The sequence below is a fragment of the Conger conger genome, chromosome 16, assembly GCF_963514075.1.
Source record: "Conger conger chromosome 16, fConCon1.1, whole genome shotgun sequence".
In the NCBI taxonomy this organism is placed as follows: domain Eukaryota; kingdom Metazoa; phylum Chordata; class Actinopteri; order Anguilliformes; family Congridae; genus Conger; species Conger conger.
In genome coordinates this window covers 12,960,999-12,982,207 of record NC_083775.1, presented here as the reverse complement: position 1 = coordinate 12,982,207, position 21,209 = coordinate 12,960,999, and the positions used below count along the sequence as shown (strand labels likewise).

At 43.7% G+C, this 21,209-nt stretch overlaps 1 pseudogene; it reads left to right on the top strand.

Annotated features, from left to right (window-relative positions):
- The first annotated feature begins 9,562 nt into the window (after positions 1-9,562).
- The window catches only part of LOC133114236 (testis-expressed protein 2-like), a 39,690-nt pseudogene continuing 28,043 nt past the window's right edge, over positions 9,563-21,209 (top strand).

The following is a 21,209-nucleotide window of genomic DNA, read 5'->3' as shown; positions in this document are numbered from 1 at the left end:
TTCACCCATTCATACACACACTCACACACACACTCACGACGATTGGCTGCCATGCAAGGCCCCAACCAGCTCGTCAGGAGCGTTTAGGGCACAGGTGTCAAACTCCAGTCCTGGAGGGCCGTAGTGTCTGCTGGTTTTTGGGGTGTTCTGGGTTCATTCAAGTCATTGATTGGTTAAAGTATCCACACGCCTTGTTCTCAAGGCCTTAATTGGCCTTAATTGGCAGCTGATTGAAAGGAAACCACAAAAACCCGCAGACACTGCGGCCCCCTGGGGATTCAGTTTGACACCTCTGGTTTAGGGGATAGGTGTCTTGCTCAGGGACACTTTGACACAGGGCGGATTTGAACCAGCAACCCTCCGACTGGCAGACGACTGCTCTTACATCCTGAGCCACTGTCACCCAGACAGGATCATCAAATCCAGCTCTGGTTTTCCTTTCTGCCAGGTAATTAATGGAACAATTAGTGCTACTGGCTGGCCTGACTGTCTTCACACCTGACTCCCCAGTAAAGGGAGGGTGGAAACCAATCAAGAACCTTGATTTGATAATCCCTGAACTAACTCACATGCAGCATCTCAGCATGTTTCCAAACTGGTGACGAGGTCCATAAGGGGTTACCTTTGAGTGAGATATGCTCAAGGGGTTACTGTTGGGTGAGATATGCTCATACGGGGTTACTGTTGGGTGAGATATGTTCATAAGGGGTTGCCTTTGAGTGAGATATGTTCATAAGGGGTTACTGTTGGGTGAGATATGTTCATAAGGGGTTGCCTTTGAGTGAGATATGCTCATAAGGGGTTACTGTTGGGTGAGATATGTTCATATGGGGTTACTGTTGGGTGAGATATGTTCATAAGGGGTTACTATTGAGTGAGATGTTCATAAGGGGTTACTGTTGAGTGAGATATGTTCATAAGGGGTTGCCTTTGAGTGAGATATGTTCATAAGGGGTTACTGTTGGGTGAGATATGTTCATAAGGGGTTGCCTTTGAGTGAGATATGTTCATAAGGGGTTACTGTTGGGTGAGATATGTTCATAGGGGGTTACTGTTGAGTGAGATATGTTCAAAAGGGGTTACTGTTGAGTGAGATATGTTCATAAGGGGTTACTGTTGAGTGAGATATGTTCATAAGGGGTTACCGTTGAGTGAGATATGTTCATACAGGGTTATTGTTTAGTTCTGTTGAGAAACAGAACAGCTTAGGCTTTCTGGAAGTTTCTATGAGCATGTCTAGGGATCTGTCCCTCTGAAAATCGCTAAGTCAGTCTGGGGACGTTCCGCCTTGGGACAGGGAGCCTATTTTCCGTAATCCACTGTTCCCGGCTGCTCATACTGAGGATGCCACCAAAATGGGACAGCTGCACACCCGAGAACCGGGACTCAATCTTCATCATCTCAGCGTATCCGTCCCTCAAAAACAGAAAAGTGTTTTTTTTTCTTGAAGCAAACACAAACGGCACTTCTGCCAGCTTTGCATTCCAAAGCAGTGCCCCCCCCCCGCCCCCCCTGTTTGTCAGCAGTGAGGCGTCTGCCACACCTGGAGCCTCTTTGATCACCTGTCGAGCGGAATTCCTCCGCCGGATTAAAAGAGAGAGAGGGAAACTTGTCTGAAAGCGAGTGAGTGCGTTTGTATCTTTAATGTATAGCTTCTCTTGCTGTAATTAGAATCAACCTGAATTCCTAAAAATTTGTTTGCTTCTCCTCTGCCGCCGCCGGGCCCACCCCTTCATCCCTCTGAAACTACCAATCAAATCAGGTGCCGATCTAACGTGCGTTACCCTTTATATGACGTGTTTCCCTGGGAACTCTGAGGTTTGTGTGAACAGCGGAAAGTTCTTCATCCACCAGCGCCGCAAAGTTTCAAAGAGACAATCCCACAATCCCACAATCCCTTGCTCGCTCATGATCTACCTCTCTCCTGGCCCTCCTGTCCCCGTTTCCTTTCTTCTTCCCTCTCATCTGCCTCTCCCTCCCTCCGTTTCCCACTCAGCTCTCTGTCTCTCAGTTCTTTTTCAAGTCAAATGTGCTTTATTTGTGTGAGAGAAACTTGTGCTGCTAAAGCTGGGAAGGCTTAGAGGGATGGTTTGACAGGAGTAACGGAAAACAGAGAGCAACTCCCAACACTCCCCAAACATACATATACACCATGCCCACATGCAAGCAGACCTGTCTCATATGCACACACGCCCTCTCTCTTTCTCTCTCCCACATCAAGAAAACAACACCTGCCCCACAACAAACACACGAACACACACACACACACACACACCCCACAACAAGCAAACACACATACACTCACTGAGCACTTTATTAGGTAGTACTGAGAGAGGTCAGTGCAGAAGGTTCAGACTGGTCAAATCTGGCAGGAAGATGACAGTAACACAAATAACCACACATTACAGTAGTGGCATGCAGAAGAGCATCTCTGAACACATAACGCGTCAAACCTAGGCTATAGCAGCAGAAGACCAATAAGTCAAAATATAAGTCTAATAAATACCTAATAAATACCTTGCTGCCACATGATTAGCTGACTAAGTAGCTAAATTAGTGAGCTGGTGTACAGGTCGACCTAATAAAGTGCTCACTGAGTGTATATGTGGGTGTGAATCTTGATGTGATGCTAAAACTACTTGTATGTATTTTTTACCTTTCTCTTTAAACGCATAAGATAGTTATCTCTGATCTGGGAAGAGTGCAGAGCAGCAGCAGATTTAGTCTCTCTCCCCCTACAGGCACAGACAGAAATAAAGTCTGTCATCTCTCACGGGGCTGATCAAAATGTCAGGAAGCTCACAGCAGCAATGTCGAGAGAGAGAGAGAAAACTCCAGACATGCACTTCCAGCTGAAAAACATGGCATCGGCAAGTTCTACACTCAGGTCTGCCTCTGTAGCCTGTGTGCCAGTGGGTGTGGTGTGGCTGTGCACTGTTGAATCACTCCATGCCCCTGGAGCAGGCCCTCCTCCAGTCTGTCCCTCCAGAACATTCCACCTGCAGTGTCCCCCGTGTTCGGGACAGCGTGGCTCTGGTGTCAGTCTGTGTGGAGGGCAAGGCTTTAATTTCCACTTTTGATGTCTCCTCAGTCTGACCTGTTTACACTGCAGGGGACCTGTGAACATCAGGAAACTGCTCACTTCACACTCCCCAGTAGGGGGCGCACTGCCCCTGCCTGTGCTCTTTATCAGACTGGGGCATGCTGGGATTGATGTGCTGTTTACTGGTAAATGTTCTTAGTGGACAGCCTACATGCACACTACACTCAGCACATTACAGTTAGTCAGTGGAATATCCAGGCCATAAGACCACCGCAGTGTAGCAAGGATGGTGCTTCCTCAACACGCACGCACACACACACACACACACACACACTCTCTCTTAAAAGGAATGTTGTTCAGGCAAGACGAAGAGATGATTTCTGTGATTTTAAATGATTTTCTTCCAGAGTTGCGCGTAATTATGCATTTTGACCGAAGCATACTGTGTCCTAACTTCATAAAGGAGGGATATTATTAGAGTGTGGAAAGGAAAGCAGTGTGTTTTTCAGTCTTTCAGCTCAGCATCAGGGGCCTGCGCGCTTTGATCTGAATCACTGCTAAACGTCTCTGTGAGACCGAGGAAGCGGTGGAATCCGGCACTGGAACCAGGACCACATCAATTATTAACTTCCTTCTCCATTTATCTCTCGCTCTCTCTCTCTCGCTCTCTCCCCTTCTCCCTCTCTTTGTTTGCTCACTGTGTACCCACCTAGCATGACTCAAATCTATTCTGCTCTTTCTCTCTCTCTCTCTCTCTCTCGCTCTCTATTCTCTTTCTTGCACATAGCCTCCATATTCTCTCTCCACTTTGTTTTCCTGGCAGTTTGAATATTTTCTTTTTAATTATTCAGTTGACTGTACTCCCCGTGTAAAGGGACAGTACAGTAAATGTGGAATTGGAACGAGGGCATATTCAAGGCAGTTAAATACAGTAAATGGAGCTTACTGAATTAAGTCAGAGTACGCCATCCTAACAGGGATTCTGATCATCAACCTCACTGATATATGATGCGAATAAGATGAGAAACACAGTGGTATACTGACAGAAGACTTGTCACTCAAATTAAATTAGGCGTTCCATTCACTGCCCGTGAGAAAAGACTATAAGACTGGCTATCAGGTTCTTGTGTTCACTGATGCTGTAGTAATTATATATATATTTCTTTTTACTTGATGGTTCAGTACTTATCCCTGCCACACGATGGCACTGTCTTCCTTCACAACAGTCAGGATCCTAAGCGATAGCACTTACAAGTGTCATAGTATAATTCTGCTGCAAGACTTTCTCATTATGTGATCATAAATGTTTTAAATTAAACTACTGCTAAACTAAAGGAAATGATCAGTCCAACAAATGCAAAAGTCCTATTGCCCGCTCAAGGCTACAGCAACCGTGTCCCACTTGGGAGTAAAACCTGCAGCCCCTGAGTGATACACTCAGCTGCATAACCAGCAGTATAGCATGCTAACATTCTGATCAAAGATATTTTGATATTATTATTATGTCATATTAAAGGGTAAGATTATGGGATATAACAAGTTCTTTATTAAACCCCGTGGGGTAATTTGTCCTCTGCATTTGATCCATCCTGGTTATGTAGGAAGAGTGGGCAGCCACAGCGCAACCCCTTAACTGACATACATGTCTTTCGGTGTACCTGTTGGAAACCCAAGTAAACACAGGGAGAGCATGCCCCACCTTGCTATTGCTGTAACACTCTGAACTTAACCCGCCTCACACTGTTTACTGAGTCTGAACTGCCAGTCACCTCCTCTGTGTCGCTGGGTGTGACTTACCACACCTTACCACACCTTTACCACACCTTTACCACGCCTTTCCTCTCCAGAATTCCTGTGGAGAAGGTGCTGTCTGACTGACACCTTTCAGTCAGGTGACCTTACCTGACCTCAGTCCAAATGCTAAATTGGTTCCTCTGTTGCCTTCACTTCCTGAGATGTGTGTGGAAAATGGAGCCAAAATGCCCCCCCCCCAATGGCTCAATGACCTGCTCTGATTGTTAGCACGACTGTTAAGACAAGGAATCCTTCGCCAAAGTCACAGGCCTGGATTCCGTCTACATTTGTCTTTAACTGTGACTCACAAATAAATGCTAGTGTTTGTTTATTTTTCTCTGTCAAAGACACATTTTGGCTAGTAATTTACATGTTTGCTGAACTTGCCATACTGTGTACGTTATGAAACAAACAACCAACATGAAAAAGGAGATGCTTACAGTACTGTACGTAGCCCGTGATTATATCTGTATTGTGAATTACACAATCTTTAATTCTGATTTTTGGGGCCCATCTGGAGGTACCCAGGAAACAGTGAACTCCATCATTTTAATAAAAAAATTCAAAAATTCAAAAAACTATTTGTTTTAATCACGTGCCAAAAATTCTGGACAAATGTTGAGTGAGTCCAGGCTGCACAGAGACAAGCTGGTCTACAGCGGATTTTCCACGTACGGTTCCCATGGCTAACGCTGCCTGCTGCCTGCTGCCGTCTAATCGTGAGAACAGTCAACAGACATCTGTGTGCAAGGGCTGGAGCTTCCTGTTTCTAAGCTCTGATTGTTTCCTGCTCTCTGAACTGTGTAGGCTGTACACAGCTGTTTTTCCCCAGTTATTCTCCCACCCCCCCTATTGGATTTGCCCAGTGACTGTTGTGCCACCTACACCTGTGGTGCTACCAGGGACTGCTTCAGAGCTGCCTGACTTGTTGTTTGGGTGAATTTATTTAGCAGTCATCGGCAGAACCCTGGTACCTGCCTGTGCTTCTTCCCAAACTTCAATTGCTTTGCCACTTTTCTTTTTCCCAACATCCTGGTCATTGTTCGAGAAAATCTCAAGAGTCCACTTGGTGGCAGGCTTCTCATTCAGGGATAAGGCTCCAAAAGCTTCAATTTCATGGCAGAGTCAAGGTCCCCTTATCTGGAAGCTAAGCGGTAATGCATGAGCTGTTTTTTTTTACATACATATATATTTACATTTGTTACATACGTATTTTATAATCATTAAATGATCAAATATAACATATATAATACTTTTTTTACTAAATAAAACTATTCATAATTGTTTATTAAATGCTAATCTATTTCTAGAGGCATGTATGATATTTATATCATCAACAGAAGTTACAAGAAGCGCATTCAAAAATTGAGCTCAGTGTATAGAGAAAATAATAAATAATTAAATGAATCATCATATTTTTCTCACAGAGACGGACCAGCATATGAACGTACAGCGATGCCTTCCTGAAGGGGTGGCTGGTGACTCTTTCTGATAAGCACCATGACGGTCATAGTGAGTCATGGTTACATGTTTACATGGTTACATGTGACATCTCATCCAAAGGACATTCCACACCATCCAGTATTGCCACAGCGTATACGTACGTACCATCCAATACTGCCACAGCGTATACGTACGTAAATGTTGGCAGCCATCCAATATGGATTCAGGTTTGTTTTGTTTTTTGTGATCAACCTTTTAATAATTTTTTTGTATTGTATGTGTAGAAAGCTCTGTTCCCCAGGGCACCCTGTAGGTTTTCATTGCCAGATGCAAACGTAGGTGAAAGTGAAATGTTGAACTGGGTAGGTCGTATTGTAATTTTGAATCTTGGAACGTACTGTCCCATTTTGCTCAAACATGTCAACAAAAGTATGAATTGCCTTTGTTCTCCACTGAGGAAATGAGAAAAGATGGGAGTCAAATGATAGTGGCTACATGCCATTTGCAGATGGTCTTTGTATGTTTCTTGACTTTTTTCATAATTGTGAGTAGATATGAGATTATGGGCCCGAAACACAATTTAGCTTGTTGCAGGAATAGCTGAGTGGAAGGTTTACTTTGTTTTAAAAGACAATTAAAAGTTTACTGTATGTTCTTTTACTGCGATGGGGGAACTTTGGATTCGTATACAGCAAGCAAGAGAATTCACCCTTCATTTAGAACCATCTTTTCCAAGTGTGCCCACTTACAAATAAAAGAAAAAAACATCAAATTAAAAAGACCAAATTGCCCCAGACCAAATTATTGTGGCTGAACTATATAAATATCTACTCTGCAGGCGATTCCTTGGTGATGTCACCCAATGTCTGCATGCCAAACTGTGCAATAAGAGTAAAGAGCAGATGTGGGTGCCTAATTATTTCACCAGTTGTATGGTTTCACAATTAAAGTTACATTTGTTTTTTGTACTACCTTCTATACACTCGGTGAACACTTTTATTAGATATTTATTAGGCTTATTTTTTAGACTTATTATACTCTTCTGCTGCTGTAGCCTATCCACTTAGAGGTCTGACACGTTGTGTGTTCAGAGATGCTCTTCTGCATACCACTAATTAACATGGCATTTTTGCCTGCAGAACTGCTGCTCACTGGATGCTTTTTGTTTTTTTTGCACCAGTCTATAAACTCTAGAGAATGTTGTGCGTGAAAATCACAGAAGATCAGCAGAGTCTGAGATCAAACCACCCTGTCTGGCACCAACAATCATTCCATGGTCACTTACGTAGATCTGATGTATTCCCTACTCTGACATTTGGTCTGAAAAACAGCTGAACCTCTTGACCACATCTGCATGCTTTTATGCATTTAGTTGCTGCCACATGATTGGCTGATTAAATATTTGTATTAACAAGCTGGTGTACAGGTTTACCTAATAAAGTGCTCACTGAGTGTATGTTGTATAATGTACTGTATTGTGATTCTCTGTGGCTGTCCAAAGCCACATGATGCAAAATAGCTTCTTTTTTCTGTGCAATATTGTGCAAAGTCATTTCAACACCGACAGCACTGTACCGAGGGCTTAAAAATAACAAATTCAGCTGTTTTAAGAGCCTTAGATAGCACCAACAAAATCTTGCTGTTGCAACGAGCAAAAATAAAAGTTACGGTAGACTTGTACTACCTGCAGTGGTCAAATGTGCTATTAAATTGAATAATGCATGCACTAATCCAGAGCAATTTACCCTTTTTGCATTTTGTCCATTTATACAGCTGGATATTGTTACTGAAGCACGTCAGGTTAAGTAGTTCAAGGGGATGACAGCAATGCCACAGAAGATTTAAAACTTCTGAGATAACAAATGCAGTTCCCTAACCACTACATTACCCCCCCCCCCCCAGCCGACCCAGTTTGGGAAAACTGTAGTCAAGACAAATAAAATCCACCAAGACAGCTCACCCTGGGTTTAGAATTTCACTCGGGCTGGCTTGGCTGGCTGTAGAGTTTACATTGCTTTATGTATAACCGGATGAGACTGAAAATCAGGGATCACACCTTTCCCACCAATCCCACCACACCTGTCTGACAGCTATAGCAAACAAATATTTAATGCGTAAAATGTAAAACTGTGATTAATTTATGACCTCATATAAATGTTACTGAGAATACATACTCTGTACACAATGCATAGATTTTTCATCACATTATGAAACAAATGCCAATATCTCTGTTACTTATATTTACATTGTTAATGGTCTATAAAGTAGATTTGCTTTCATTTTGGTTGCAATTGATTAATGTTTTGTCTTTGGATAAACAATGCGAATAGAAGTTACGACGTCAATTATCTTAGTAATGCCAATTGTCTCGGACATTACCTTTATCAAGTGTGACCACATATGCCATTTAAACACAGTCTGATTTCCCTGGTGGAAATCCCTGCTACAGTACCAGCCTAAGATAGAATCTAGCTGGAACCAGCCTTAGCTCCAGCTGGATACCATCTGGACTTTTGTTGATTAGACTAAGCTATGGGTCTTGCTCAAGGGCCCTGATCTGATTGTGGCTAACCAACCTTCCAGATCCCAGTCAAGCAACTTAGCCACGAGGCTATCCCCATCAGACCTGCCCAACAAAATCCTGTTTCAGACAGCTTGACCGAGCCAGCCTCAAACCAGCTGGACCATCTTAGAACAAGCAGGACCAGCTTAAAACCATGCTGGAACAAATCTGGAATTTCAGGCTTGTGAGTGATTGGCTTGTGAATGTGGGATTTCAACATACCTGTCGAACTGAACTCCAGGGGGGACTGTGGTGTGACATAGTTTTAGATACATTTGAATGGGCCAGTTCCCAAGACTGCTCCATGTTTGTTAGTTGAACAGAATTTTAACTGAGCAGATATTTTGGATGCGAAGAAATCTGACGTCCTAATTACATTTTTTTGTTTCGTTAATACGACACGCCTTTGCATAGTCACATGACGAAATTAAAGTACATGAGCTATCGTAGGCTATCACGTCATGCGTCATATTAATAATCATAGATCAGCAACAATCCATTGTTGCGTACATGGTTTATAATCGGTTCATTATGTTTGTGAAAGAGACGCATAAACAATACTCATATTCTGAACCGAAGCTAGCCTACTCGTATTGTTAATCTACGTTACAAACCATCAACAAAAGCTTAACTTTTCTGTAATTTCCTACAATACTTTGACTGTAATAGGGGGCGTGGTTGGCAGACGGGAACATCCATTCACCAAAACAAACACACGTCCTAGTTCTCCAGCAGTTCAATCAATCCCCGAGCGCCTGAATTAGAAATCGCGCACTGTGCAACGCACCTTATTTCGTGGGATCTATTTCGATTACTTTAGCCTTGAGGGACTGAATCCCAGCTTTTTTTTTATCATACAGGAACTCATCTAGCAATTGTCAACAGGCTGAAAGGAGAGCGAGATTCGCGTAGGTACACGAGATTGATCTCGGACCGAGGCGTGTTGGCTGTGTCCGGGGAAACTTCGATCCTGTCCGGTCTGCAAAAGAAAATGAACTTCAGATGTGGTAGGACTGAACTTAAGTTAATACAAAATATTTTCAAACTAACGTTAGCCTGGATAGTTGACTAAAGGACTGCATAGTTATCAGTTTATGTTGCCACTATCCTTGCGACACTTCATTCAGTTTGTGTCATATGTAGCAAGTAGGTATTGTTGGTTAACAAACATTAAGTTAGATGACGTGGGGAAATATCAATGCTGACGTATACTCATAGGTTCTGCTTTTATGAATTGGTTTTGAGTTTCTGTAGGTGGTTACAAGTTGTAGCCGAGTTTGTATCTACGGGTGTAGATAATCTTTGAACCCAACAGAATGGTCTCTATTGCTAAAATTCAGTCACAGTTGTCTAACTTGAACAGACAATCTTAACACAATAAGTTGGCTACAAACTATCGCTAATGCCGGTTGATTAGCTACAGTAACGTGACTGCATTGCAGTCCCATTCAGTAGCCCGTTCGAAAACGTAGGATGTTTTCATTTCTGAATGTTAACCAAGGTATAGTCTAGCAAGCAACGCTGTTCCTCTGCTTTATACGGTTGTCATACATTATATGACATCGCCTGCTAGAGCCACCTTTGGCTTAGCAATGATTTAGTGTAGCTAGCGGAGTGTGCGTTTTACCAGTGTCTATGAGCGAAAAGCCTCATTTTATTGTATGCTTATACGCCATACAACAGTTTTAACGTGGAATACTGCAGTGTTTGGTTCAATGACCATGGTCGTAACACCTTATTTAGCAGCATCCGTGTAATTATTGACAAGACAAGCTTCAATGGTGGAAGTGATGACTCGATTAACAGACCGTACCGTAGCTACCGGTCAGCTACAATGACCTTCTAAAACAATGCTTCTAATTCAGTAAACCCATAGAACGAATTTAAACGGATACTGTGACAAATTTGTGCACATAATTTGTGTGATTCTATGGTGGCCTTCCCTTTTGATTCTTTTTCTATTATTTCGATTGTGAAATTCTCTTACTACTTCACAATTGCCGTGGACCTTATACTGGATCGATGATGTGACTGTTAAAGCAGCATTTAAACAGATACTATTCATAGCACTGAACTAGCAGGGCCTGTACTATTGCCCTTAATTCTGCAGCCTTCTATTTTTTTTTTTTGGAAGATGATTCAGATAGGCTACATCTTAAACTTGTGTTTTAGTATTTCGATTTCCCGTGCTTCTGTTGGCTCGCTGTGGTTTTTTTTTTTGTTTGTTTTGTTTTTAAGTAGTTTCAGCCATGTCCGATTTCCATTAATTCATGCAATGCCTCGCCCACTTTTCATACTTTAATTTAATACTTTGCAGAAGCAGATTTCAAACCTTGACTTATTGATTTTCAAGTGATCACTTTCAGTTAATTTGATATTGATAATGATGCTCAGTTGGTAATACATTTGTTATGCATGCCTACTCAGATTCACTTAAAGCACTTCCTTGTAATGACGTTCTGCCTGAGAGAAAAGTTTTAAACATTGTTCGTAAACCAGTGTGATAAATCATTTAATTCCCTTGTGCGGGCTTTTCAGCGGGAATGCACTTTCAGTCCATAATTATAGGTGTTGTAAGTCATTGTTAATTATTTCATTGTGCATTCCTTTTCCATTCCATTGTGCAATATTATTTATATACGCCTACAAAAAACATTATTGAATCGAAGAGGATCGACTGACAGTAGTCTATTTTGTCAATGTTGCAGCTGCTGCCATGAGCATGTGTGTGCATATATCTATGCTTGTGTGTGCAGCATTTGTATGTGTATACACGTTTGTATGATGTCAGTGTGCATACACATGTATGTGAGTGCATTTAGGACTGCCTGTATCTCAGCGTTACTGTCTGTATGCGTGTGTGTGTGATTGTGTGCGTGTGTGATTGTGTGCGTGTGTGATTGTGCTTGTGTGTGTGTGTGTGTGTGTGTGTGTGTGTGTGCATGCGCTTGTGTGCGAGTGTGTGGTTGTGTGTGTGCGTGTGTGATTGTGTGTGTGTGATTGTGTGTGTGATTGTGTGTGTGTGCGCTTGTGTGCGAGTGTGTGGTTGTGTGTGTGCGTGTGTGATTGTGTGTGTGTGATTGTGTGTGTGTGATTGTGTGTGTGATTGTGTGTGTGTGCGCTTGTGTGCGTGCGTGTATGTACTTGCTTGTACTTGTGTGATCTCTACTGCAGCGAGCAGTGCAGGACGATGACACACAGCTGTCCTCGGTATCCCAGAGTGCACGCTGCTGCAGCAGGGGAGACTGTGTCCCGGTGAGGTCTCAGGGTGAGCATTCAGAGCTGAAACTGAAACTCGTATCGATCTGAGGACGGCCTGCTTTAATGGAGGGGAGGAAGTGCAGTCTGTACTTTCTGAGCACACACACACACAAACACACTCACACACTCTCACACACACTCACACACACTCTCGCATACACACGCTCACGCTCATGCACACGCACACACACACTCACACAAGCTCATGCACACACACTCACACACACACACACACACACACACACACACACTCTTGCGCACACACACTCTGTTTATATTTTAATACTTTTATTCATGTCCACATACCAAAGTAAGAATAAAGGACATAAACACACACTACAGAACATTGACATGGACATTTTAGGTTAATTAGGGGTACAGGTAGCACCACCAAATATGGCAGCTACCTGTTTTTGCTGACATGGAGCAATATCCTGCGAGCTGCTTTTTAAAACATTTGACATTCCTACCAGTTGCCCCTTACCAATAATCTGTGGACATTAACAAGGCTACCAAATATAAATACTAAGTTTACATCTGTAGCCAAGTTGTTGCAAGGCTGACACCAAGGGTTGGTACTTCAGTGCCTTAGAAAGGAAGGAACGTACAGCCTACCTCTGCTTTCCTCATCGACAACAACAATATCTGGAGTGTTAGCAGACACATTGTGAAATGCATTAGTATTATTATTGCAAACATGGTTGAACATAGTAGAAGTGACACAGGAATGCTTGTACATTCTCACTGTAGATGGGTATGATGGTACACAATCCTTTACTAACAGTTCCATGATTCTACCATGCCTTGCTGTGTACGTTCCCTTCTGTGCATGGCAGCCATTTAGAATGCGCGGTAGAGATTATGTGATGTGTTCATGAAAGTTATGCAAACTTTGAGGTGAGTTTGGAAACCAGATTGAGTGATGAAGTCTAGGTGGTAGGACCTGTAATCTTGCTTTAACTGTGTAAATGCAATATCCTCATCAATGGCAGTATTATTAAGTACAGAATGAGACACTGAGGGATCAGCAGAGGGAAGACATGCTAGCTTTCCATGACATTAGACATTATAATAATGTGCATCTACTACATTAATGCTGGCAGTTACAATGAATGTAGACTATGCTGTGGATCTGTGGGAAAAAAAAAAAAGGGCGATAGATGTTATAACACTGCACTTTGGTGTTCTCACACGCTCACACACACACACACACACACACACAGTAAGGCTGAGATACAGCCATTCCTAAATGCAGGCACACACAGACACACACACACACGCACACACACACACACACGCATGCATACATACATATATACATACACACACACACAGTAAGGTTGAGATACAGGCGGTCCTAAACATTCTCTCACTCCTCTCCTGTACACTCCTGTTTCTTCCACTGGGCTCCCAGCTTTGCCTCTTTCTCTACCCGTGCTGTACGGGTTAAAGAAGCATCGTTTTTGGGCCAGTAGGACACCGGACCAGAGCCACAGTCGGCCCCGGCATTGGGATCCAGTGTGCACTTTAGTGCCCCTCGTCTGGAGTGACATGTGACATCTTATCAGACCTGTTTTTCTTGGGCAAACTCAGTGAGAGAACCCATCCACCCACACAGTCCCCGTGGGTTCTCACCCAGTTTGCACTAGAAAAAAACTCCTCTGCATTCAAGGTTATCTGTTCATTCTACATTACATTACATTACATTATTGGCATTTGGCAGACGCTCTTATCCAGAGCGACGTACAGTTGATTAGACTAAGCAGGAGACAATCCTCCCATGGAGCAATGCAGGGTTAAGGGCCTTGCTCAAGGGCCCAACGGTTGTGCGGATCTTCTTGTGGCTACACCGACCTTGTGTGTCCCAGTCATTTACCTTAACCACTACGCTACAGGCCGCCCTAGAGTTGTTGTCATGGACAAATGCATTTACCTTTAATTTGCATTGGCCGTGCGTGCATTTTACTTTCTGATTCAGTTTAATTTTGCTTGGCATTATCTTATACAACACATGGGTTTCCTCACTGAAGTACACTTCCTCTTCCTTACCGTTTATCAAAACTTTGTTCTGTTTTTTCACAAAGAATACAGGTATATACATATACAGTGGGCTCTGGAATTATTGGCACCCTTGATGAATATGCACAAAAAATGCTGTAAACTAAATGCGCAATAGGTATTGACATAAGCTTTATTTTCCAACATGTGTAAAGTAGTGTGTTTTATGAATGATTCAAATGGAGTCAACCAAAGGTTTTCCCCAAAAAATCAAATGAAAATAAAATGATAATCTCCGAACAGGTGTCTGACACTGTTTAAAGCCGTTAGCAGGGCAGTGTAGTTTACTGGTTAGAGAACTGGGCTCACTACGGTTGCCAGTTCGATTCCCAGGTAGGACACTGCCATTGTATCCTCGAGCAAGACACTTCACCTGAATGACTTCAGTAAAATCTCCATCTGTATAAAATGGATACTATGCCAGAAACGCAACAAATGTTGCTCTGGATAAGATCATCTGCTAAATGCCTGTAATGTAATGTGACTGGGTGGGCCAGTTACAGTTTCCATGCACAGTAGAATATTAACGGGTGTGTGCATATGTGTTTGTAAAAGTTTGTATGTGTTTGTCTAAGGCAGGGGTCGGCAACTCTGGTCTGGGAGAGCAGCAGGGTGTGCTGATTTTAGTTTTTATTTACCATAAAATCAGCAACTGATTCGGACCCAGGAAAAAAGGGGAGGTGAGTTAACTGGAAGCAACTGCTTTACATTACATGATTGGCATTTGGCAGACGCTCTTATCCAGAGTGACGTACAACAAAGTGCAAAGTGCATACCTATAACCAGGGCCAAGTGCACTGAAAGACCCTAGAGGAAAGTACATTTTCAAGTGCTTAGGCTACAATAAAGATAAGGACTTGGACCTATTGGATTAATTTGACATTGCAATATATTGAAAACCATTTTTCTACAGCACAACACAATAGAATGATTTACAATAAACAGCTTACATAGCTAACCTAAAGTGGCGTGGGAGTATCTGGGAAGGTTGAAGACCAGACGAGCTGCTGCATTCTGGATGAGTTGCAGGGGTCTGATGGCAGATGCCGGAAGGCCAGCCAAGATAAGCGTTGGAGTTGTAGTAGTCCAGGGGGATTGGACTAGGAGCTGGGTCGAGTAGGGGTGCGAAAGGGGCAGATTCTCCCGATGTTATATAGGAAGAATCTGACCAGGTCACCGGTGCAATGTTCTCAGCGAGGGACAGTCTGTTATCCATCACCACTCCCAGGTTCCCTGCACAGGGCATTGGCATCACTGGGGTGTCCCCTAGGGAAATGGAGAAATCCATCCAAAATCCAAAAGAATTACCAGTAGTGATTGTTACATCAGCATTCGGAAGTTCAGTTACAATCACATATCTGTGACCTTTAAGGTCACGGGTTAATGATGCTGCTTGGTTTCAGCTGTCGAATATTCACTGTTTCTGATTAGTGGGGTGGTGAGGCCATCTTTCTTCGATGCCAATCATAGCCCAGAGTTCTCTCTGGCCCCGCCTTTTCTGCCTTCGTCATGATGAAGGGGAAACTCTTCTCAACCATTGCTAATGTGTAGCACCCACCTGGGTGATGCATGGAAGCCATTTTGTGCCAGAACGCTCACCTGTGGTGGAGAGGTTGTTGACATTTTTCAGCCGAATGAACTGTGGAATGATTAGGTGGTAGGTTAAGAGAGCCAACCCGGGAATTTAGCCGCTACACTGGGACAGGGCAGGGAAATCAATGTTCCTAGTGTTATCATCATGACAGGTCTCCATTTGCATTGCTCCAAAATACATATCATGGCTTAGCGTCTTGTTTTCCCCGAAGCCCCTCTTGGGTGGGGTGGGGGTGAGGTGCGGCTCTGGAGATTCATGTCCTAGAGAAGAGTTGATGGAGCAGTATTCCACATGGGAATGCAAAGTGGGAATGGGAGCAAGGTATTTCGTTTTTTTATTGGTTAGAATTTGCATGGGTAATTTACTTGCGAAACGTGTTTTACGGTGAGCCTTTAGCTGGGTTTATGCACATGGATTACAGTTTAGAGCTTCAAACAAACGAAACCAGGCAACGGTGCTGCTAATGATTTCAGTTTCTGTGAAGAGTTGGCACATCGCTTTGGTATGTGTTCTCTGAAAAGATTTGAATGGAGTGAAGATGGAAAAAATGTAGGATGTAACCAGACTAGAATAACCTGTTTCGCAAATGGAGAGTGACCCACTTTCCCTGACAAGCTCAAACTTTTTAAGCTGTCTGGGGGGAAATGATGTCTCTGAAGTAAAAGGTTTTGTTTTTGTCAGGTGTGGTTTGGCTTCAGTAATATCAGGCCCTGTTAGCCTGGGCAGCGTCGGACACAGTTAGCGTGAGCAGTGTCGGACACTGTTAGCCTGAGCAGCGTCGGACACAGTTAGCGTGAGCAGTGTCGGACACAGTTAGCGTGAGCAGTGTCGGACACTGTTAGCCTGAGCAGAGTCGGACACTGTTAGCGTGAGCAGAGTCGGACACTGTTAGCCTGAGCAGAGTCGGACACTGTTAGCCTGAGCAGAGTCGGACACAGTTAGCGTGAGCAGTGTCGGACACTGTTAGCGTGAGCAGAGTCGGACACTGTTAGCCTGAGCAGAGTCGGACACTGTTAGCCTGAGCAGAGTCGGACACTGTTAGCCTGAGCAGAGTCGGACACTGTTAGCCTGAGCAGAGTCGGACACTGTTAGCCTGAGCAGTGTCGGACACTGTTAGCCTGAGCTGTGTCGGACACAGTTAGCGTGAGCAGTGTTGGACACAGTTACTGGTGCGCTGAGGTGAAAAAAATGAATCACCCCTGAAAGATAAAACCTTCCCGTGATCTGGAATGTGCTCATAGCCAAGATAACGAGGGGGGAGTTATGCATCAGGGTGATGTGTTCGTTAAGTTGCAGCTGAAGCATATTGTGCCAGTGCTGGAGGACATTTGCAGCAGTATTTCCCAGCTCCTGGAGATGCACCTTTCCAGAGATTTTTCATTAATCAGGTTTAAAATGAATCCACTGTTAATTGCCATCTGTGCTGAATACTTCTTTGACAGTTAATCTGGTATAAACCGTGCTCTTGTTAATATTTACTCAGATATTTAATCAAAATTGGGCCTATATGAATAGTTCATAAAGGGGTTACTGCCTCAAAGGCAGAATTGTTTTCTTGTATTATTCATATAATCAGAATACTTCATTTATTTAGAGGGCCACACATGTGTCCCTGGCTCAGCCTGTGCTGTGGAAGGGCCTGTTGTCTTGCCTGTGTGCAGTTTCTTTAGCCAATCACAAGCCTGTGAGATTCAGCAGCTGCTGTTCTCAACCGTTATGACCTGATAAAGTGGTTCAGCTTCCGAGCTGAGACGCACTCCTATGTTGCCACTGTATTAAATGAACATTGATGGTAACAGGTTTGCCGGTCGAGGTAAATTTAATTGAAATTTTGTTCATTTCCATACTAAGAGAGGTCTAGAGAAGAAACATTTACATAGTACCTGCGTTTCACACAGCCAGTATCAAAATGTTACATTGTATTGCAGTGGCAAATCGTGTGTGCAGTGTGTTGTATATTGTATATGTCCCTCTGATTGGTGAAGATGTTGCTGTTTTCTCAGTGGAGAAATGGAATATGGCCCCATCGTGGTCCATTCCCGTGAGGTGTAAAGTATTCCATTACTGTGTGATTACACTTTCATTAAAACAGAATTTTATTTTGGGGTTCGGAATCTTGTTTGACTGTGTTCAGAAGGGATGGATGCTAAGCCATTTTTAGTTTATGCTTCTGTCCTGATCCCGACAGGTTTCTTTTGAATCGGAGCTAAAAACGGTTAAAAACCCCAATGAACTCGTTAAGGTCACTTTGTGTGTCAAGAGTTTTCCTTTTGGGCACTCACCTGTGTCCTGCACCTGCAAGGGGTGGAAGTGTGGGGGAGAGGGTAGAGGAGGGAGGGTGGTGTGGGGGTTTTCACCTTGACTTTGATACGTAGTGGAGTTTTTTCTCCAATTCACGTTTGAAAGGCCACGGTTTATTCAAATGTCTGTTAAATCCAGTGTCTGTAGCTGAGTGTTGGAGCACAGTAGTTTCCCAGTGAGCAAAAGTCAGAATCTAGATGTCTAGTGGAGTGCATATCTGGATTAAGATGATTTCACATAAACAAACTAGGTGATCTCCGACATAGCTCAAGTTTGACCTGTGTATAGCCTGGCTACTGACTTCAGAAACACTAATGATCTGGAAGAAAGCAAAGAAAGAGAAGCTTACACTCACCTACTGTTGGATAACCGCCAATAACAGACACAACGTCCGACTTGTTGATGTTGCGACATTAGCATTGAAGCATTTTGGTGGTCATGAAGGTTCCTTTTTTGCCACAGCCCTTTTGGTTGAGAAACGCCCAGCACTCGTCCAGAGCCCCCGTGTTGTGTCACTCCATCCCATCAACACCAACAGTTTGTCTCACTGTCTCTCTCTCTCTCTCTCTCTCTCTCTCTCTCTCTCTCTCTCTCTCTCTCTCTCTCTCTCTCTCTCTTAGCGACTATGCCTTTTAGTTTGTGAGGTGGTGGGCTCTGTTGCAGCCGTTGGGTCCTCCACAGGATGTGGTTAAATATGGAGGGAACAGGACTGTTACAATACTGCAGACTCATGGTGTGTTCTCTTCCTCCCTTCCCTCCCCCTCTCTCTTTCTCTCACTCTAATGCTTCACTCTCTCACTGTCTCCATCCCTTACTCTCCCCCCTCGTCTGTCTCTTGCTCTCTTGCTCTTTTCCTCCCTCACTGTTTTTCTTTTGGTTTCTTTCCTCTCTTCATCCTTCTCCTCCTCCGTTTCTTCATCCTTCTCTCCCACTCTCTCCTCTCCATCCCTTCCCCTCTTGTATACCTGTCCCTCTCTCTGTCCCTTCCTCCCTCTCGCGCTCTCTCTCTTCCCACTCTTCCTGTCTCTCTCTCTCTCTCTCTATCCTCTCTCTCCCCTCTATCTCTCTCTTTGTCTCTCCCTTTCTGTCTCTTTTCTCTTATTCCTCCCCTCCCCTGTCTGGTCCTGCCACCTCCAAGTAGTGTGCTGCAGGCAGGAGATATGGCCGTTATTGTTATTCTTAATGGAACATTCGGCCTGTTATGAGGATTACATTTCAGATTCCTCGGGAGCTGGCTGTGGGAATCTTCAGTCCACTCCTCCCAAGATGGCTGACAGCTGTCGGTGTCAGCCTTCCTGTCAGAATCCCTACCCGCTAATTAACTTTGCTGAAGAATGGAACAACTCCCAAGGAGATGGCTGCACCTGCAGTATTAGTGTAGGGAAACTCCACACTGTGTTAAGAGGTTTTCGACTTCTAAAAACTAATACTAGTGAGGGTGATCAATATGGTGATATCTGAATTTCCCTTTCCTTTCCCTGAAATTGCAAGACGGATTAATGCTATTCCCAAGCCATGGGTGTACTGTTACTGTGATGACTCTCTTTGCTATTGAATGCCCTGCACTCACTGACCTACATGTATTGAGAATTGTGACAAAATGGCGGCTTTAACAGAGGAAAGTAGTCTGTTCTGCTCAAAGGTCGTGGCAGCTCTCTACTCTAGCGGGGGTGTCCTTGTCTCAATAGTAACCTTATGGCCTTACCTTTCCCATTAATCACTACTAGCCTTTTAACCGCAAAACTCTGAGGAGTGAATCAGAGAGGCCTTGATTTCATAGCTCCACGCTGAGGATACTGTACGGCTGTTGCATAGCAGAGGCTTTGTTTGCCCGGCTATGATTTTTAAAAACCACTTGCTGTGATCTACAGATAATTTGCCAATGATGCAGTTTAAAAAGAAACAGCAAAGTGTTTTAAGAGCTCATCCACAACAGAGCAGTCTTTACTTTAGATTATGTCGTATTGGCCATTGTTGCGGTGGTAGTTACATTTTCATCGCTCTGAGGGGTTTTCCCTGGCTGTCTCTGCGGTAGGCGGAGATATGGCGTTCTTCCTTGGCTTTGAATTGTTGCGGTGAGACAGGGAAGGTGTTCAGATGAAGAATTCCTGGGCCAGCTGCAATGTTCTCACACCACACCCTGGCGGGCAGGGAAGAGGAAATGGAAGATTCAGTTAGATTCACTTCAGTTCAATTTTATTTGTGTAGTGCTTTTTATGGAGGACTGTCGCAAAGCTGCTTTACTGTGTGACAGAAGAGTGACCACCAGGCCTGAACCCCAAACTCCCCAAATGCTACTTTCCCCAGTCCTTTTGCCCGTATGGTCCACCCATGTGTCTGAGTGGAGGATTGTGAAACAGAAGCCTTTTCCTACAGCCGGGAATGTGTACAGGCGGTGGTGGCTGAGGGCTTGGTGTTATGGCGGCCAATTTAAAACAAAGATTACCATCAACATTGTCAGAAAGTGTTAGGTAATTGCAGCTGTGACATGATGAACATAACGCATGTGAGACGTCGCCACACAATGGCGCCATCTTGTTTGGTTTCGCCCAGTCTCATAATACAAGCAAATAGACATCAACGAGAATTCTCTTCAGATCGACATCATTTGTTGCAATGTGATGCCACATTCTGAGACGGAAAGCCATTATTACTGTAGCCTTCTCCCTAGGTCTTCAAGCGTAGATTTATTCTGTTCTTCCAGTCAACTAGCGCATTATAATTACATATAATGTAGCTACTAACATTGCAACAGGAGTTTACATTTAGGCAGGCACGCTTTCAACTGAAAAAAGAATTGGCTGCAAGACATTTAACCAGCCGAAGGAGTCGAGGTACGCTGAACATGTTGGGCGCATATCCGCAACCCGATGCTGCAAAGGTTTGTGGTTGTTCAAAGTCGCACCGCACGCCGAGCGAGACTGCTCTTCCTGCTTTGTTTGGATATTTGAATATCCAACTGTCTGTCTTTGCAGCTTTGAATATCCTCTTCAATTGAAAGCCATTGTAGAGACCGCTCAGGTACATGCATAGAAGTGCTTGCTAATGTTATTGTTCCCCTTGGGTTTTTGCATGATAGCTGATTTGTTTTGTCGAAATGTGAAATTTGGCTGCACCGATAAGAAGCAGCCGATAGGCCATATGTGACAAAT